General features: G+C 44.0%; 1 long non-coding RNA gene across 1 annotated transcript in view; it reads right to left on the bottom strand.

The window, feature by feature from the left end:
* LOC118378903 (uncharacterized) overlaps positions 1-19,223 on the bottom strand; it is an 88,776-nt gene extending 69,553 nt beyond the window's left edge. Inside the window, exons 1-2 of the long non-coding RNA XR_008140982.1 lie at positions 19,023-19,223; positions 11,632-11,677 (exon numbers count right to left, since the gene is read on the bottom strand). This is a non-coding gene — a long non-coding RNA (uncharacterized LOC118378903). The remainder of the gene's footprint in view (positions 1-11,631; positions 11,678-19,022) is intronic.
* Positions 19,224-19,719: the final 496 nt, after the last annotated feature.

The following is a 19,719-nucleotide window of genomic DNA, read 5'->3' as shown; positions in this document are numbered from 1 at the left end:
TCTCTGCTCTGTGTGTGTGTGTGTGTCTGCATCTCTGCTCTGTGTGTGTGTGTGTGTGTCTGCATCTCTGCTCTGTGTGTGTGTGTGTGTGTCTGCATCTCTGCTCTGTGTGTGTGTGTGTCTGCATCTCTGCTCTGTGTGTGTGTGTGTGTCTGCATCTCTGCTCTGTGTGTGTGTGTGTGTGTCTGCATCTCTGCTCTGTGTGTGGGCGATTAGGCCTGCCTCGCAGTCGGCATTCCAATTCATCCCAAAGGTGTTTGAAGGGTTGAGGTCAAAGCTCTGAGCAGACCAATCAAGTTCTTCCACATCGATCTCGACAAAGCGTTTTTGTATGGACCTCACTTTGTGCACAGGGGTATTGTCATGCTGAATCAGGAAAGGATCCTTCCCCAAACTATTGCCACAGCCCGAACCATGAAAAACTGTCCTAGACCATTATTCCTCCTCCATCGAACTCTACAGTTGTCACCATGCATTGGGGCAGGTAGTGTTCTCCTGGCATCCGTTGGACTGCCAGATGGTGAAGCATGATTCGTCACTCCAGAGAATGTGTTTCCACTGCTCTGGAGTCCAATGGTGGTGAGCTTTACACCACCCCAGCTGACGCTTAGCATTACGCATGGTGATCTTAGGCTTGTGTGCAGCTGCTCGGCCATGGAAACCCATTTCATGAAGCTCCCGACGAACAGTTATTGTGCTGACGTTGCAGTTTAGAACATGCTAGTGTGTGTTGCAACCTAGGACAGACAATTTTTATGCGCTTCAGCACTCGGTGGTCCCGTTCTGTGAGCTTGTGTGGCCTACCACTTCACGGTTGAGCCGTTGTTGCTCCCAGATGGTTCCATTTCACGATAACAGCACTTACAGTTTACTCTAGCATGGCAGAAATTTGATGAACTGACTTGTTGGAAAGGTGGCATCCGTTGACTGTGCCACATTGAAAGTCACTGAGCTCATCAGTAAGGCTATTCTACTGCCAATGTTTGTCTATGGAGATTACATGGCTGTGTGCTCGATTTTATACACCTGTCAACAATGGGTGTGGCAGAAATAGCCGAAACCACTCATTTCAAGGGGTGTGCACATACTTTTGTATATATAGAATACGTGTCAATACAATTTGTTACGGCATGTTTGTAAACTTTGCGTATTAATGTTATCATTTGTTATGATATGAATGTCATGCATCCATGTTTAAAGCAGGCCTAAATGAAGTAGTAGCAAGTAAATAAGCACAGGAAGCCATTGACATATGCCTGGCTTTGTTTCAGTTCCACCAATATACTAACTCAGTAGACTCAGGGTCACAACAAGCGACTGAGTTTTTGTATGTTTACATGTTTCTGTTTGTTTCTGCATTGGTAATGCTGTCTTAGGTCAGTTAGGATCACCATTTTATTTTAAGAACGTGAAATGTTTCTTTTGATTTTCCCACGATGTCAAGCAAAAAGGCTTGAGTTTTGAAGGTAGGCCTACAGTGGGGCAAAAAAGTATTTAGTCCGCCACCAATTGTGCAAGTTCTCCCACTTAAAAAGATGAGAGGACTGTAATTTATCATAGGTACACGTCAACTATGACAGACAAAATGAAAAAAAAAAAATCACATTGTAGGAGTTTCAATGAATTTATTTGCAAATTATGGTGGAAAATAAGTATTTGGTCAATAACAAAAGTTTATCTAAATACTTTGTTATATACCCTTTGTTGGCAATGACAGAGGTCAAATGTTTTCTGTAAGTCTTCACAAGGGTTTCACACACTGTTGCTGGTATTTTGGCCCATTCCTCCATGCAGATCTCCTCTAGCGCAGTGAGGTTTTGGGGCTGTTGCTGGGCAACACAGACTTTCAACTCCCTCCAAAGAGTTTCTATGGGGTTGAGATCTGGAGACTGGCTAGGACAGTGAATTATAAGTGAAATAATCTGTCTGTAAACAATTATTGGAAAAATTACTTGTGTCATGCACAAAGTAGATGTCCTGACCGAATTGCCAAAACTGTAGTTTGTTAACATGAAATTTGTGGAGTGGTTGAAAAATGAGTTTTAATGACTCCAACCTAAGTGTATGTAAACTTCTGACTTCAACTGTAGATGATTGTCAAAAATGGGAACGAAGGAAGTGTTTTAAAATGCGCAATAAAGGTTAGCAATGGAGTTTTAATGACTCCAACACATGGAGTCATGTAGTAACCAAAAGAAGTGTTAAACAAATCAAAATAGATTTTATATTTGAGATTCTTCAAAGTAGCCACACTTTGATTGCAACTTTGCACACTCTTGGCATTCTCTCAACCAGCTTCATGAGGCAGTCCCCTGGAATGCATTTCAATTAACAGGTGTATCTTGTGGAATTTCTTTCCTTCTTAATGTATTTGAGCCAATCAGTTGGGTTGTGACAAGATAGGGGTGGTATACAGAAGATAACCATATTTGGTAAAAGACCAATTCCCAATTATGGCAAGAACAGTTCAAATAAGCAAAGAGAACGAAAGTCATTACTTAAGACATGAAGGTCAGTCAGTGTGGAACATTTCAAGAACTTTTAAAGTTTCTTCAAGTGTAATCGCAAAAACCATCAAGCACATTCAGGCTCTCATGACGACCACCACATGAAAGGAAGACCCCAAGTTACCTCTGCTGCGGAGGATAAGTTCATTAGCGTTACCAGCCTCGGAAATTGCAGCCAAATAAATGCTTCACAGACTTCAAGTAACAGACACCAATATGAAGAAGAGACTTGCTTGGGCCAAGAAACATGAGCAATGGACATGAGACCGGTGGAAATCTGTCCTTTGGTCTGATGAGGCCAAATTAGAGATTTTGGTTCCAACCGCCGTGTCTTTTTGAGATGCAGAGTAGGTGAACGGATGATCTCTGCATGTGTGGTTCCCACAGTGAAGAATGGAGGAGGAGGTGTTATGGTGTGGGTGTGATTTCCTGGTGACACTGTCTGTGATTTATTTAGAATTCAAGGCACACTTATCCAGCATGGCTACCACAGCATTCTGCAGCGATACACCATCCCATCTGGTTTGGGCTTAGTGGGACTAGCATTTGTTTTTCAACAGGACAAGGACCCAAAACACACCTCGGGGCTGTTTTAGCCCAATTTGACCAAGAATGAGAGTGATGGAGTGCTGCATCGGATGACCTGGCCTCCACAATCACCCGGCCTCAACCCCATTGAGATGGTTTGGGGTGAGTTGGACCGCAGAGCGAAGGAAAATCAGCCAACAAGTGCTCAGCATTCCAGGTGAAGCTGGTTGAGAGAATGCTAATAGTGTGCAAAGCTGTCATCAAGGCAAAGGGTGTCTACTTTGAAGAATCTCAAATATAAAATCTATTTTGATTTGTTAAACACGTTTTCATGATTCCATAAATGTAATTTCATAGTTGTGATGACTTCAATTATTCTACAATGTAGAAAATAGCAACAAAAAAAAAAGAAAAACCTTGGAATGAGTAAGTGCGTCTAAACTTTTGTCTGGTACTGTAAATAGTGTCTGTCTCTCTGTCTGTGTGTCTGTCTGTGTCTGTCTGTGTCTGTCTGTGTCTGTCTGTGTCCGTCTGTGTCCGTCTGTCTGTGTCTGTCTGTCTGTGTCTGTCTGTGTCTGTCTGTCTGTGTCTGTCTGTGTCTGTCTGTGTCTGTCTGTCTGTGTCTGTCTGTGTCCGTCTGTGTCCGTCTGTGTCCGTCTGTGTCCGTCTGTGTCCGTCTGTGTCCGTCTGTGTCCGTCTGTGTCCGTCTGTGTCCGTCTGTGTCCGTCTGTCTGTGTCTGTCTGTGTCTGTCTGTGTCTGTCTGTGTCTGTCTGTGTCCGTCTGTGTCCGTCTGTGTCCGTCTGTGTCCGTCTGTGTCCGTCTGTGTCCGTCTGTGTCCGTCTGTGTCCGTCTGTGTCCGTCTGTGTCTGTCTGTCTGTGTCTGTCTGTGTCTGTCTGTCTGTGTCTGTCTGTCTGTGTCTGTCTGTGTCTGTCTGTGTCTGTCTGTCTGTGTCTGTCTGTGTCTGTCTGTGTCTGTCTGTGTCTGTCTGTGTCTGTCTGTGTCTGTCTGTGTCTGTCTGTGTGTGTCTGTCTGTGTCTGTCTGTGTCTGTCTGTCTGTGTCTGTCTGTGTCTGTCTGTCTGTGTCTGTCTGTGTCTGTCTGTGTCTGTCTGTGTCTGTCTGTGTCTGTCTGTGTCTGTCTGTGTCTGTCTGTCTGTGTCTGTCTGTCTGTGTCTGTCTGTGTCTGTCTGTCTGTGTCTGTCTGTCTGTGTCTGTCTGTGTCTGTCTGTGTCTGTCTGTGTCTGTCTGTGTCTGTCTGTGTCTGTCTGTGTCTGTCTGTGTCTGTCTGTGTCTGTCTGTGTCCGTCTGTGTCTGTCTGTGTCTGTCTGTCTGTGTCTGTGTCTGTCTGTGTCTGTCTGTCTGTGTCTGTCTGTCTGTGTCTGTCTGTGTCTGTCTGTGTCTGTCTGTCTGTGTCTGTCTGTGTCTGTCTGTGTCTGTCTGTCTGTGTCTGTCTGTCTGTGTCTGTCTGTGTCTGTCTGTGTCTGTCTGTGTCTGTCTGTGTCTGTCTGTGTCTGTCTGTGTCTGTCTGTGTCTGTCTGTGTCTGTCTGTCTGTCTGTCTGTGTCTGTCTGTCTGTGTCTGTCTGTCTGTGTCTGTCTGTCTGTGTCTGTCTGTCTGTGTCTGTCTGTCTGTGTCTGTCTGTCTGTGTCTGTGTCTGTCTGTCTGTGTCTGTCTGTGTCTGTCTGTGTCTGTCTGTGTCTGTCTGTGTCTGTCTGTGTCCGTCTGTGTCCGTCTGTGTCCGTCTGTGTCCGTCTGTGTCCGTCTGTGTCCGTCTGTGTCCGTCTGTGTCCGTCTGTGTCCGTCTGTGTCCGTCTGTGTCCGTCTGTGTCTGTCTGTGTCTGTCTGTGTCTGTCTGTGTCTGTCTGTGTCTGTCTGTGTCTGTCTGTGTCTGTCTGTGTCTGTCTGTGTCTGTCTGTCTGTGTCTGTCTGTCTGTGTCTGTCTGTGTCTGTCTGTGTCTGTCTGTCTGTGTCTGTCTGTGTCTGTCTGTCTGTGTCCGTCTGTGTCCGTCTGTGTCCGTCTGTGTCCGTCTGTGTCCGTCTGTGTCCGTCTGTGTCTGTCTGTGTCTGTCTGTGTCTGTCTGTGTCTGTCTGTGTCCGTCTGTGTCCGTCTGTGTCTGTCTGTGTCTGTCTGTCTGTGTCTGTCTGTGTCTGTCTGTCTGTGTCTGTCTGTGTCTGTCTGTGTCTGTCTGTCTGTGTCTGTCTGTGTCTGTCTGTGTCTGTCTGTGTCTGTCTGTGTCTGTCTGTCTGTGTCCGTCTGTGTCCGTCTGTGTCCGTCTGTGTCCGTCTGTGTCTGTCTGTGTCCGTCTGTGTCCGTCTGTGTCCGTCTGTGTCCGTCTGTGTCCGTCTGTGTCCGTCTGTGTCCGTCTGTGTCCGTCTGTGTCCGTCTGTGTTCGTCTGTGTCTGTCTGTCTGTGTCTGTCTGTGTCTGTCTGTGTCTGTCTGTCTGTCTGTGTCTGTCTGTGTCTGTCTGTGTCTGTCTGTCTGTCTGTGTCTGTCTGTCTGTGTCTGTCTGTGTCTGTCTGTGTCTGTCTGTGTCCGTCTGTGTCCGTCTGTGTCCGTCTGTGTCCGTCTGTGTCCGTCTGTGTCTGTCTGTGTCTGTCTGTGTCTGTCTGTCTGTGTCTGTCTGTGTCTGTCTGTGTCTGTCTGTCTGTGTCTGTCTGTCTGTGTCTGTCTGTGTCTGTCTGTGTCTGTCTGTCTGTGTCTGTCTGTCTGTGTCTGTCTGTGTCTGTCTGTGTCTGTCTGTGTCTGTCTGTGTCTGTCTGTCTGTCTGTGTCTGTCTGTCTGTGTCTGTCTGTCTGTGTCTGTCTGTGTCTGTCTGTCTGTGTCTGTCTGTCTGTGTCTGTCTGTCTGTGTCTGTCTGTGTCCGTCTGTGTCTGTCTGTGTCCGTCTGTGTCCGTCTGTGTCCGTCTGTGTCCGTCTGTGTCCGTCTGTGTCCGTCTGTGTCCGTCTGTGTCCGTCTGTGTCTGTCTGTCTGTGTCTGTCTGTGTCTGTCTGTCTGTGTCTGTCTGTGTCTGCCTGTGTCCGTCTGTGTCCGTCTGTGTCCGTCTGTGTCCGTCTGTGTCCGTCTGTGTCCGTCTGTGTCTGTCTGTGTCCGTCTGTGTCCGTCTGTGTCCGTCTGTGTCCGTCTGTGTCCGTCTGTGTCTGTCTGTGTCTGTCTGTCTGTGTCTGTCTGTGTCTGTCTGTGTCTGTCTGTGTCTGTCTGTCTGTGTCTGTCTGTGTCTGCCTGTGTCCGTCTGTGTCCGTCTGTGTCCGTCTGTGTCCGTCTGTGTCCGTCTGTGTCCGTCTGTGTCCGTCTGTGTCCGTCTGTGTCCGTCTGTGTCTGTCTGTCTGTGTCTGTCTGTGTCTGTCTGTGTCTGTCTGTCTGTCTGTGTCTGTCTGTGTCTGTCTGTGTCTGTCTGTCTGTCTGTGTCTGTCTGTGTCTGTCTGTCTGTGTCTGTCTGTGTCTGTCTGTGTCCGTCTGTGTCTGTCTGTGTCTGTCTGTGTCTGTCTGTGTCCGTCTGTGTCCGTCTGTGTCCGTCTGTGTCCGTCTGTGTCCGTCTGTGTCCGTCTGTGTCTGTCTGTGTCTGTCTGTCTGTGTCTGTCTGTGTCTGTCTGTGTCTGTCTGTGTCTGTCTGTGTCTGTCTGTGTCTGTCTGTGTCTGTGTTTAGGCCCCATCTCCTCACAGTGGCTTGAAAGTGTCCCTGTGCATTCTGCAGCAACAAATCACAGCTCTCTTTGTTTCTCCTTCTCCCACCTAGTTTATCTCCTCAGACTGAGCAGAAGCCCTGGTGAAAGAAGCTCTAGTTTATCTAGTCAGTGATCTAGGCAGCTAGCCATGTGTTTGAGCAGCATTCTGGCCTCTAGTTTATCTAGTCAGTGATCTAGGCAGCCAGTCATGTATGTATGTACAGCAACCGTACGTACATACCCCAACCAGAAGCCATGGAATACAGGCAACATCCGCACTGAGCTAAAGGCTAGAGCTGCCGCTTTCAAGGAGCGGGACTCAAACCCGGAAATCCTGCTTTGCCCTCCGACGAACCATCAAACAGGCAAAGCGTCAATACAGGACTAAGATCGAATCGTGCTACACCGCTCTTACGCTCGTCGGATGTGGCAGGGCTTGCAAACCATTACAGACTACAAAGGGAAGCAACAGCCGAAGCGAGCACAGAAGTAGTTTAGCTCGTCTGGTAGGCTCGTGTCACTGGGCAGCTCTCGGCTGTGCTTCCCTTTGTAGTCTGTAGTAGTTTGCAAGCCCTGCCACATTCGACGAGCATCAGGGCCGGAATTTTTTTAGAAGCTTCCAGGTTAGAGTCCCGCTCCTTGAAAGTGGCCTGTTGCCGGGGAAGCAGTATATCATTCACATCGGGCTCGTCGGACTCGTTAAAGGAAAAAAGGATTCTGCCAGTCCGTGGTGAGTAATCACAGTCCTGATGTCCAGAAGTTATTTTCGGTCATTTCGAGACGGAAGCAGCAACATTATGCACATAATAAGTATTAAAATAATACGTTCCAGACAACGCAAAGAAACAAACAAAAAAATACAATTGGTTAGGAATACGCAAAACATCTATTTTCCTCCCTCTACTTATCTTCTCCCCGGACTTTCCACTTCCACAATGCTTCTTTACTTTGACAGACATCTTCCTCACTCGCCCTCGTTCCCTTTTCAACTCTTTCTGAGATACACAATCTCTATATTAGCAGCAGTCTGAGTATTTAGGCCTATTAAGAATGGGACATAATCCTGGTACAGTAAGGAGCTGTGTGTGTGTGTGTGTGTTGCTATGTAACAGTAAACTGTGTGATGCTTAACATCATTCTCAATGTGTCAGTGTCATTTCATTGAGGGTAATAATAGCTATCCTGAAAAGGACAGAGACGAGAAAAGGACATGTTCTGTGTTCTGGAGCAAAGGTTCCCACAGTAATTGGAAATGCAAATTGCCTTCACATGTACAGATTCCCACAGTGGATTGGGACACGGGTGGAGAGCCAATGTGAGTGGAGAGTTGTGTGTGTGTGTTTGGTTTAACTATCCTTGTGGGGACCAGATGTTCTCAAAAGGACAGTAAAACAAGGAACATTTGCACAAGTGGTGAAATTTTACAGATCCCCATAAGGAAATAGGCTATTTTAGGCTTAAATTTAGGGTTAGGGTTAGAATTAGGTGTTAGGTTTAGGAGTTAGGGTTTGGTGTTAAGTTTTGGGTTAGGTTAAGGTTTGGGGTTAGGTTTAGAAATAAGATTTAGAATGGGAATAAATTGTTTGGTCCTCACAAGGATAGTAAAACGTGTGTGTACATGTGTTTGTGTGTGTGTCTTCCAACCTGAGGTAATTCCACAGCTATGGGGATGTCATCTGATGCTGAGGCGACTAGATAATTTGGCCAAATATTTTATTAAAAGAAGCAATATTGATATGAGTTAACACCAGACATCTGTTGGAGGGACGTCTCTATCTTTCTTTCTCTATGTCACACACACACACACACACACAGGGCTCTAAGAAATTTAGGAGTACATTTAAAAATATTTATGGTAATAAATACCTAATTTACATAAGTATTCAAACCCTTTGCTTTGAGACTCAAAATTGAGCTCAGATGCCTTTTTAAAATGATAAACTTAGATTAGCTAACACAATGTTCCATTGGAACACAGGAGTGATGGTTGTTGATAATGGGCCTCTGTATACCTAAGTAGATATTCCATAAAAAATCTGCCGTTTCCAGCTACAATAGTCATTTACAACATTAACAATGACTACACTGTATTTCTGATCAATTTGATGTTATTTTAATGGACAAAAAAAAATTGCTTTTCTTTCAAAAACAAGAACATTTCTAAGTGACCCCAAACTTTTGAACGGTAGCGAACATGTTAGGGGTGTAACGGTTCACTGAAACCATGGTTTGGTACATATTGCGGTTTTGGGGTCACGGTTTGGTTCGTTTTCGGGTTCATCAGGAGAATTAAATGCCATTCGCAATGTTTAGCATTCACAATGTTCCTGGCATGTTGTGACAGGATTGTTATGTTGGGTCTCTCAAGTTCTCTCTTAATGCTGCGGTTGTAAATGTGTTGGAGGTGGGAATTTACCAGTTGTAAAGTCGTAAATACCAGTTGGATGTTATTTGAGAATGTTGATTGGCTAATGGCCAATAAACTAAAAGTACAGCTATCAAGATTGTAAACAAATGATAGAGTTCAAAAACCACATTAATAGATTGCTTTTTATAAATGTTTTGTTGTTGCATTTAACTGCTGACAATGCTGTTATAGAGGGCATTTCCTTAGTATGGCACACAGACAAAACTACGTCGGCGAGTACATAAACTGCCTCTACCTTCCGTTCTATTGGCGAGTGTACAATCACTGGAGAACAAACTAGGCGAGCTCCATTCAAGACTATCCTATCAACGGGACCTGAAGAACTTTAAAATCCTATGTCTCTTCGAGTCGTGGCTGAAGAAGGACATGGATAATATACATCTAGCTGTTTTTTCTGTTTTTCTGCAACAGACGAACAGAACGGCAGCGTTGTGTAAGCTCAAGAGGGGTGAGGTGTATTAAGTAAATCTCGAGGTTCTGCTCGCCTGAGTTAGAATACCTCATTATAAGCTGTAGATCATACTATGTTTCTGTCTATTTACCACCACAAACCGGTGCTGGAACTGGAACTGCACTCAATGAGTTGTATAGGGCCATAAGCAACAAAGAAAATAAGCAACAAAGAAAATTCTCATCTAGATGCGGCGCTACTAGTGGCCGGTGATTTTAACGCAGGGAATCTGAAATCCATTTTACCTCATTTCTACCAGCATGTCACTTGTGCAACTAGAGGCAAAAAAAACTGCAGATCACCTTTACTCCACACACAGAAATACATACAAAGCTCTCCCTCGCCCTCCATTTGGAAAATCTGACCATTACTCTATCCTCCTGATTGCTGCTTACAAGCAAAAACTCAAAAAGGAAGTACCAGTGACACGCTAAATACAGAAGTGGTCAGGCTTCATTAATAAGTGTATTGACGACATCTTCCCCACAGTGGTTGTACGTACATATCCCAAACAGAAGCTATGGATTACAGACAACATCCGCACTGAGCTAAAAGCTAGAGCTGACGCTTTCAGCGAGCCGGCAGTAAACCAGATGTGTATAAGAAAACCCACTATGCCCGACTAATCAAACAAGAAAAGCATCAATACAGGACTAAGATCGAATCCTAATACATCGGCTCTGATGATCGTTGGATGTGGCAAGGCTTGCAAACTATAATGGATTACATGTTTCAAGCAGACCACCATAGTCCCTGTGCCCAAGAACACCATGGTAACCTGTCTAAATGACTATCACCCCACAGCACTCACAGCTGTAGCCATGAAATGCTTTGAAAGGCTGGTCATGGCTCACATCAACACCATCATCCCAGACACCCTGGACCCACTGCAATTCACATACCGCTCCAACGGATCCACAGATAACACAATCTCTATTGCATTCCACACTGCCCTTTCCCACCTAGACAAGAGGAACACCTATGTGAAAATGCTGTTCATTGACTATAGCTCAGCATTCAACACCAAAATGCCCTCCAAGCCCATCACTAAGCTAAGGATTCTGGGACTGCAACTGGACCCTGAACATCCTGATGGGCCGCCCGCAGGTGGTGAGGGACAGCCTGGCAGATGTGTTGTTGCTTACCCTCAAAACCTCCCTCTGCAACTGGATCCTGAACATCCTGATGGGCCGCCCCCAGGTGGTGAGGGACAGCCTGGCAGATGTGTTGTTGCTTACGCTCACCACCTGGGGGCGGCCAGTCTGGAAGTTCAGGATCCAGTTGCAGAGGGAGGTGTTGAGGGTAGGCAACAACACATCCACCACACTGACCCTCAACAGGGGGCTCCTCGGGAGGGTGTGCTTAGTCCCCTCCTATACCCCCTGTACACCCACAACTGCGTGGCCACTCATGACTCCAACACCATCATTAAGTTTGCCAATGATACAACGGTGGTAGGGATGATCATCAACGACAATGAGACAGCCTATAGGGAGGAGATCAGAGGCCTGGCAGTATGGTGCTAGGACAACAACCTCTCCCTCAACTTCAGCAAGACAAAGGAGCTGATGGTGGACTGAACACGCCCCCATTCATATTGACAGGGCTGTAGTGGAGTGGGCCTAGAGCTTTAAGTTCCTCGGTGTCCACATCACTAAGGATATATCCTGGTCTGCACACACCAACACAGTCATGAAGAGGGCATGACAACGCCTTTCCCAGTGGGAGGCTGGAGATACTGTATAATGTTCTGTTTCCACTCCTCCCACATTCAACAGTACAGAGAAGATCTCCTGCTCCTACATGTATAGATTACATAGAACGTGTATCTCTGTCATTAAGGGCAGGCTGTAGTTCACAAACATGTTTACCAACCCCAAAAAATGATTTCCACTCTACAGAGAAACGTCATGGAACATGATGTGTGTTTCATATGCAATAGCCCAGGAAGTTCTACAAAGACCACCGAAAAGACTAAAGAGTATAAACAACAACCATCGGGTTCACTGTTAACACCAATAGGTATTAAGTCTAATTTAACTCTCCAACTTACCAGTTCAACATGAAGTAACTTCAATGGGTGAAACTCATATCTTGGCCTGTGAGGACAGAGGAGGGAACATTTAAAGGCCCAATGCAGCCGTTGTTATGTCAATATCAAATCATAAAAAAATGTTTCTTAGCAAAGATTAATTTCTCAAGCAATAATTTAGCTATGACTGTCTGGGAGTGGTCTGAGTGGGGAGGGGAAAACTGAAAACTAGCTGTTATCGGCAGAGATGTTTGGAACTCTCTTTCTTATTGGTCAATCAACTAATTTAACGCCTGGTTTCGGGTGGTCTTTTCAAAACAGCTGTTACACTAAAAGGAAATGATCATAATTGTCATATTTTCACAGTATTATTCCAACCTCCTGGTGTGGAAATGTATATAAAACACAAGCAAATCTAGTATTTGACTGGACTGGGCCTTTAAGAACAAGTCAGAGTTAAAAAGCTCTGGACATTAGGAGCCTCCCCTTAAAACAAGAAACTCATTAAACCTATGGACATGAACCTCACAGATGGACTGCAGACAGACAGACACACACACCTCCGCGGCCCCTCTCCCCTGCCAAGGAAAGAGTCCTGTTTTGGTTAGCTATAACAATAAAGTGGAAAGCTATGAATCATAATGTGTTTAAACAAACGATGGAACTATTCGTCATAGATAATCAGATCTGTCTGTTATTTTCAACTAATTTTCAGTGTGTGTATGTGCATGTATGTACAGTTGAAGTCGGAAGTTTATATACACCTTAACCAAATACATTTAAACTCAGTTTTTCACAATTGATTACATTTAATCCTAGTAAAAATTCAGTTTTAGGTCAGTTAGGATCACCACTTTATTTTAAGAATATGAAATGTCAGAATAATAGTAGAGAGAATGCTTTATTTCAGCTTTTATTTCTTTCATCACATTCCCAGTGGGTCAGAAGTTTACATACACTCAATTAGTATTTGGTAGCATTGCCTTTAAATTGTTTAACTTGGGTCTAACGTTTCGGGTAGCCTTCCACAAGCTTCCCACAATAAATTAGGTGAACTTTGGCCCATTCCTCCTGACAGAGCTGGTGTAACTGAGTCAGGTTTGTAGGCCTCCTTGCTCGCACACACATTTTCAGTTCTGCCTACAACATTTCTATGGAATTGAGGGCAGGGCTTTGTGATGGCCACTCCAATAACTTGACTTTGTTGTCATTAAGCCATTTTGCCACAACTTTGGAAGTATGCTTGGGGTCATTGTACATTTGGAAGACCCATTTGTGACCAAGCTTTAACATCCTGACTGATGTCTTGAGATGTTGCTTCAATATATCCACATAATTTTCCTCCCTCATGATGCCATCTATTTTGTGAAGTGCACCAGTCCCTCCTGCAGCAAAGCACCCCCACAACATGATGTTGCCACCCCTGTGCTTCACGGATGGGATGCTGTTCTTCGGCTTGCAAGCCAACCCCTTTTTCCTCCAAAACATAACGATGGTCATTATGGCCAAACAGTTCTATTTTTGTTTCATCAGACCAGAGGACATTTCTCCAAAAAGTACAATCTTTGTCCCCATGTGCAGTTGCAAAACCTAGTCTGTTTTTTATGGCGGTTTTGGAGCAGTGGCTTCTTCCTTGCTGAGCGGCTTTTCAGGTTATGTCGATATAGGACTCGTTTTACTGTGGATATAGATACTTTTGCACCTGTTTCCTCCAGCATCTTCACACGGTCCTTTGCTGTTGTTCTGGGATTGATATGCACTTTTTGCACCAAAGTGGTTAATCTCTAGGAGACGTGTCTCCTTCCTGAGCGGTATGACAGCTGCGTGGTCCCATGGTGTTTATACTTGCGTACTATTGTTTGTACGTGGTACCTTCAGGCGTTTGGAAATTGCTCCCAAAGATGAACCAGACTTGTGGAGGCCTACAATTTTTTTTCTGAGGTCTTGGCTGATTTCTTTTGATTTTCCCAAAAGAAAAGAGGCACTGAGTTTGAAGGTAGGCCTTGAAATACATCCACAGGTACACCGCCAATTGACTCGAATGATGTCAGAAACTTCTAAAGCAATGACGTCATTTTATGGAATTTTCCAAGCTGTTTAAAGGCACAGTCAACTTAGTGTATGTAAACTGACCCACTGACCCACTGGAATTGTGATACAGTGAAATAATTGAAATAATCTGTAAACGATTGTTGGAAAAATGACTTGTGTCATGCACAAAGTAGATGGCCTAACCGACTTGCCAAAACTATAGTTTGTTAACAAGAAATGTGTGTGTGTATATATGTGTGTGTGTGTGCACTAGGCTACCCTGTCTTTCCCAGACCTTATATGTCCATCTCCCTGATAGATGGATCAAAGCAGCATAGCTGTTGTGTGAGAAGAGGAAGAGAGGACAGGAGGAAAACATGATACCTCAGTCAAAACAAAGGATGGAAATATGGAGTCAGATGAGTGATCTCGAGCAGACTGGGGCTGTCCCATTGCAACACGCCACTGGATGATCACGGTAGATGTTGGACCGATAGATACAAGGTCGCTGGTTCCAGTCCCACTTGTTTTACCCCAGGAATTTGCTTCCATACGATGTTGGTTACCTCGTCAATGTCAAAATCCCACGTGGGAAGACCCAAACACAGACAAACACAACCACCACTGACACAGTCATGACTATGATACCGCTTCCAGCTTCTCCAAACACAACAATCATTGTGTGTGTGTTTTATGATTGACATCTCCACAGCCAGACCAGTACAGCAGAGCTAGGGGACTCCCTCCTCTAAACAGCATCATGCAGCAGGTCTGAAGACCAGACAACAATCATTGTGTGTGTGTTTTCTGATTGACATCTCCACAGCCAGACCAGTACAGCAGAGCTAGGGGACTCCCTCCTCTAAACAGCATCATGCAGCAGGTCTGAAGACCAGACAACAATCATTGTGTGTGTGTTTTCTGATTGACATCTCCACAGCCAGACCAGTACAGCAGAGCTAGGGGACTCCCTCCTCTAAACAGCATCATGCAGCAGGTCTGAAGACCAGACAACGTCTATGTTTGAACCCTTAACAACATCACTGATTTACTGATTAACAAATATGCAACAAATCAATATTGAAGAAAAGTATGCAATACGTGTGTGTGTGTGTGTGTGTGTGTGTGTGTGTGTGTGTGTGTGTGTGTGTGTGTGTGTGTGTGTGTGTGTGTGTGTGTGTGTGTACACGAGTCCTCTACCACTAGATGCAGAGCCACAAAGAAGTATCCTTCTCGTTTTGAAGGCAGCAGGGTAAACGGTGTGACTCATAGCAATCCTATCTGTTTGTTTTGCCTGTCTGGCTAAATGTCATTTCAGACGTGATCAGCTAAGGAACTGCCGGAGACTGCTTATGGGTCCACCCCAATCTCTATTTCCTGTTTTACAGTTCACCTAAACATTATACTTTATCACGGCATTGCATTTGGTTTATTTTGTGTCTAGGATTCTGTAATAAATCTATTCTGCTTTTTTCACATCACTTGCCTTCGTTCAGCATTTATTTATTTATTTCTGAGCCAGGCACCAGCAGCAAGCTACTGTCAGCCAGCTACTGCCAGCCAGCTACTGTCAGCCAGCTGCTGTCAGACAAATACCATTTCCTCCTTGGAGATTTGAGATTAAAACAAGCACTTTTAGCTGCCTAAACCGGTCTCCCTTTTCAGGGACCTGATTCACAACGAAGCATCAGCCATCCCATTAACACAACACAGTCAATATTCATCACAAAATCACTGCATTGTTTAATAGCAGCCAAATATATCACCTCTCACCAACAACCTGTACAATATGGCGCAGACAGCTTTTAGACAAGCAGCATAATCTGAGCCTTGGCCAACGAACAAACGCCCTGAATCAGTATAAGCTTTCCCCTCATAACAATAACCATACCCTCTGACCCGAAAAAACACAGCCGTTAAGCTTCTTAGCTGAACTCTCTTCATCAGAATCAGCTTTAGGCTATGGTGGCTTCTAAACTATGCAGGTAAGGTAATTTGAGACCTATAAGGTTATATCTGAGCAAAGCAATGTTCTGAGATATTGAGCATTAAAGGTTTCACATCTCAGGTATCTGACCTGTTTTGTAGTCCTCACCTTAAAGGAGCCTAAAGTGCAGAGGGGGTTGCAGTCGCAGATAGAACCTTATGGCTCTGAAATGTCAATCTGGGTTCAACCATAAGGTCCTGTCTGACACCCAATGTTAAAATGATTTCAATTTCAATAGACAAGTACAGATTTGTAATGATTAAATAAAGAGAATATCCTTCCTTATTTCTAATCATGTCATCACATTTGTTAAACACATTTACACATTTGATTTAACACATTTGTTAAAGCAATAGTTCCCTAAAATGACAAATACACTATATTATCCCATGGAGAACTAACCACGTTGCTAAAGCTTAGCTCTGGATGAGTAAACTGATATATTTTTCTGGTCTCTGACACCCAAAGTCAGTAAATTACTTGCTATTTACCAATAAAATGTGTTAAGTTATGTAATTTTAGAGAAATGCCCCTTCCATGCAGGTTTTCGTATTGATATAGAACACGACAAAAGCAGCAATGCCTCTCCTAAGGGCTTTAAACATGCTCTAAGAAACCTGTGTTCATTTGTTCTTACCATAAAGAACTTACGTTATGGCCATTCTTCTAAAAATGGGTGGGAAAAACTCTTCAAGTAATTAAAAATGAGGACCAAAACCTATTATATCAATAATCAAAGACTTGGAATTATAAGGTTCTATCTGCAAAATGAACACTAGGTGTGAAAAATATTAGGAACATCCTAATATTGAGTTGCACCACCTTATGCCCTCAGAGCAGCCTCAATTTGTTGGGGCATGGCCTCTACAAGGTGTCGTAAGCTTTCCATAGGGATGATGGCTCATGCTGACTCCAATGCATCCACCAGTTGTGTCAAGTTGGCTGGATGTCCTTTGGGTGGTGGACCATTCTTGATACACACAGGAAACTGTGCAGTTCTTGACACAATCAAACCGGTGCGCCTGGCACCTACTATCATACCCCGTTCAAAGGCACTTCAATCTTTTGTCTTGCCCATTCACCCTCTGAATGGCACACATACATAATCCATGTCTCAATTGTCTCAAGGTGTAAAGATCCTTATTTAACCTGTCTCATCTACACTGATTGATGTGGATTTAACAAGTGACATCAATAAGGGATCATAGCTTTCACCTCGATTCACCTAGTCAGTCTATGTCATGGAAAGAGCACTCAGTGTATAGTTTTGAGATAATTAGTATTTTTCAAGTCCCAAATCTCAGAACCGTTTTGTAATGTCTCCCTCTTTCATGACTCAATAAATATTTCACCTTACAAACAATTATTTTTGATTGACAACACAGCAATGAGATTGTATTCCAGAATTAACCTTATAGCACCAAGCCAAAAGGGGTTTGGGCAAATAAAACTTTCAGATTAGTCTTTTTTTCTCCATAGTAAATAAACGTGTTTTATTATCTGACATATCTCACATATAAAGGTTTGCTAAAGAGCAACTCTATGTGAATAACTCCTTTTTTACCAAATGTCATAGACCTTTATAGTCCCAAGGTCACTAATGGTTTTTGTGCGAAGGAGGTAGGTAGGGCAATGTTTGTTTCTCTAATCGCAATCGAAGTGCGTATGCCACTGTGTCAATACTATAAACCAGGATAGGGCTCTCTTTCTACACACAGCAGACATGCAGTGACAGAAGCTGCAGAACGGTCAATGGACACAGACAGACACTTCATTAGAGTTAGAAATCTATAGACATTGTTTTAAGTCGCTATTACTATACCACTACTGTTATACAGAACTGTTTTTATTGTAGTAAACAAGTGTTTTCTTTAGTCATTATAGACTCCTGAGATCCTATGTGTCTGATGAAAAGCATGCAACACATAAGCAGATTGAATGTTTTTTCTTTCACATCAATCTGACATTTTTTGACGTTCTAGTGACCAACAGCAACATACTGCATTTTCCATTTAAGGTCAATTCGGCCATTTGCTTCCAGGGTGAATATCTTGGTCGAATCTAAGAAAGCAGCCACTTCATTGCATATCGAACGAGTCGTGGCAAACGTGTCTCTATCCCCCCTCTCCCCCCATAATCAGAATCGGCTAAATACCACTTCAAACACACGTCCTGCTGCCTGTCAATGACCGCACGCTTCACACACAGGACATTGGCTCCGTGCGTGCACGGGAACAGGTGTCAGTTCCGCGCACAGGTGTGCGTCTACAACACCACTGAACCAAAACAAGGTATCCTGTGTACACTTGTTATCCCTTACCATCAACATACGTGTCGACTGCTATTTATTTACTTACAACAACAAAAATACTTTGGACAAATGCCTTTCTCAATGTCAAAACAGAAAATGCACTACTAACGTTAATGCATCTCAAAAAGCTGTCTGATACTAACAGAAATCAGTATAGCTCGACAAGAGTAGCCATTGGCTGATTGTTATTTCTTGATTATCTTGCTTAATGTTGTGATGGAAGAAGCGGAACATGTATGGCAAATGAGTGCACACTGCACACACACACAGCCCCAAACATCAGAATACTGGCTAACGTCAGCAAGCTAGTTGTCTGACAAGCAGACATCGTTAGCATGAATTGTGATCTATATCTCTACAGAATAGTGTATAAATAGAGCAAACTATTGTTCAATAACTCGTATGTTTGTTATCTAACTTAGCTAGTAGCTGCCATATGTTTAAACCCAAATCATTTTGAGTGGTTTGCGTAAAAGCTAGCCTAGCAGGTGGTGCATCTCTCATGCAAACATGCCAGTCTGACTACTTTTATGGGCAAGCAAGCTGGGTATCCCTGCTATTGTCTGTCCTGATAGCTAGCAGCTAGCAAGCCTCTATCTTGGAGAAGAAAATACCGATATGCCCCTCCATTTGTGAAGTTTTTGACGCTGCAAACCAGCTGACTAACAGTACACCACAGATGAATGGGGATACATACCTTTGATTAGCCTATATACCGTTTCTGCTAACGTTCCAATTCACAAAAACGAAAGCAATGGATGGATAGGACATCCATGCACGTGTTGTGCATGCTTGTACACGAGCTATAATGTTATTTTACATCAAACCAAGAACTACCCTTTCGAAAATAACCCACAAGATTTGCCGCTGTTTCTGCAATCTAGTTTCCAGAACGACCTCTCTGGGAGTGGAATATTCTCACGGGTTTCAACCACCAATATGAAAACAAGTCAACGTTTATCTCTCCAATACTGTAAATTACTAGACACCCAGATCAACGAATCATACAAAAGTGGTGCTCAGCAAAACATTGCAAAAGTCCCACTTGCAGCCAAAATGACAGAAATATGAAAATGCCCTTACGTAAATTGGTTGCGACGAGAACAGATAAAATCCGATGTGAGAAATGATGCTTGCAGAGGCTGGGCCGGGATTTTCTCTCCTTTTTACAGCTGCTGTGCTGTATCTCCCGCCCTCTCTCTGTTCCTCTCAAACTATCTCTCTCTCTTCCCCTCTTGTCTTTATCCTTCCCTTCCAAGAGCCCGCTCCTCTTGTACCACTCGCCATCCAGTGGAGAATGGCCATATGCGTTCCTATAAGGAACCACTCTCGGGATTCGTGTGCGCGCGTGCATGCGACTAGTGTACGTGCGTGCATGTGTGTGTGTGCGGCTCAGACAAATGACAGGTTGTAAAGGAATATTATGTATGTTACACTACAATTTGGCGTGTGTGTGTGTGTGTGTGTGTGTGCTCATCCCACTAACAGTAGCCCACAAATACAATGGTTTTTTTTGAGAGGGCTTGTCATGTTGGTATAAATGTTTGATACTTGAGTAGCCTAAGTAGAGCCCTCTCTAAATGATCCTCTCCTTGAGACCTTAGATCAAATCAAATGATCAAATCAAATGTATTTATAAAGCCCGTTTTACATCAGCAGATGTCACAAAGTGCTTATACAGAAATCCAGCCTAAAACCCCAAACTGTTTCGGGTGGCAGGTAGTCTAGCGTTTAGAGGATTGGGCCAGTAACCAAAAGTAGCTGGTTCAAATACCAGAGC

Source organism: Oncorhynchus keta, chromosome 8 (genome assembly GCF_023373465.1).
Source record: "Oncorhynchus keta strain PuntledgeMale-10-30-2019 chromosome 8, Oket_V2, whole genome shotgun sequence".
NCBI classification, from domain to species: domain Eukaryota; kingdom Metazoa; phylum Chordata; class Actinopteri; order Salmoniformes; family Salmonidae; genus Oncorhynchus; species Oncorhynchus keta.
This window is presented reverse-complemented; position numbering and strand designations above follow the sequence as displayed.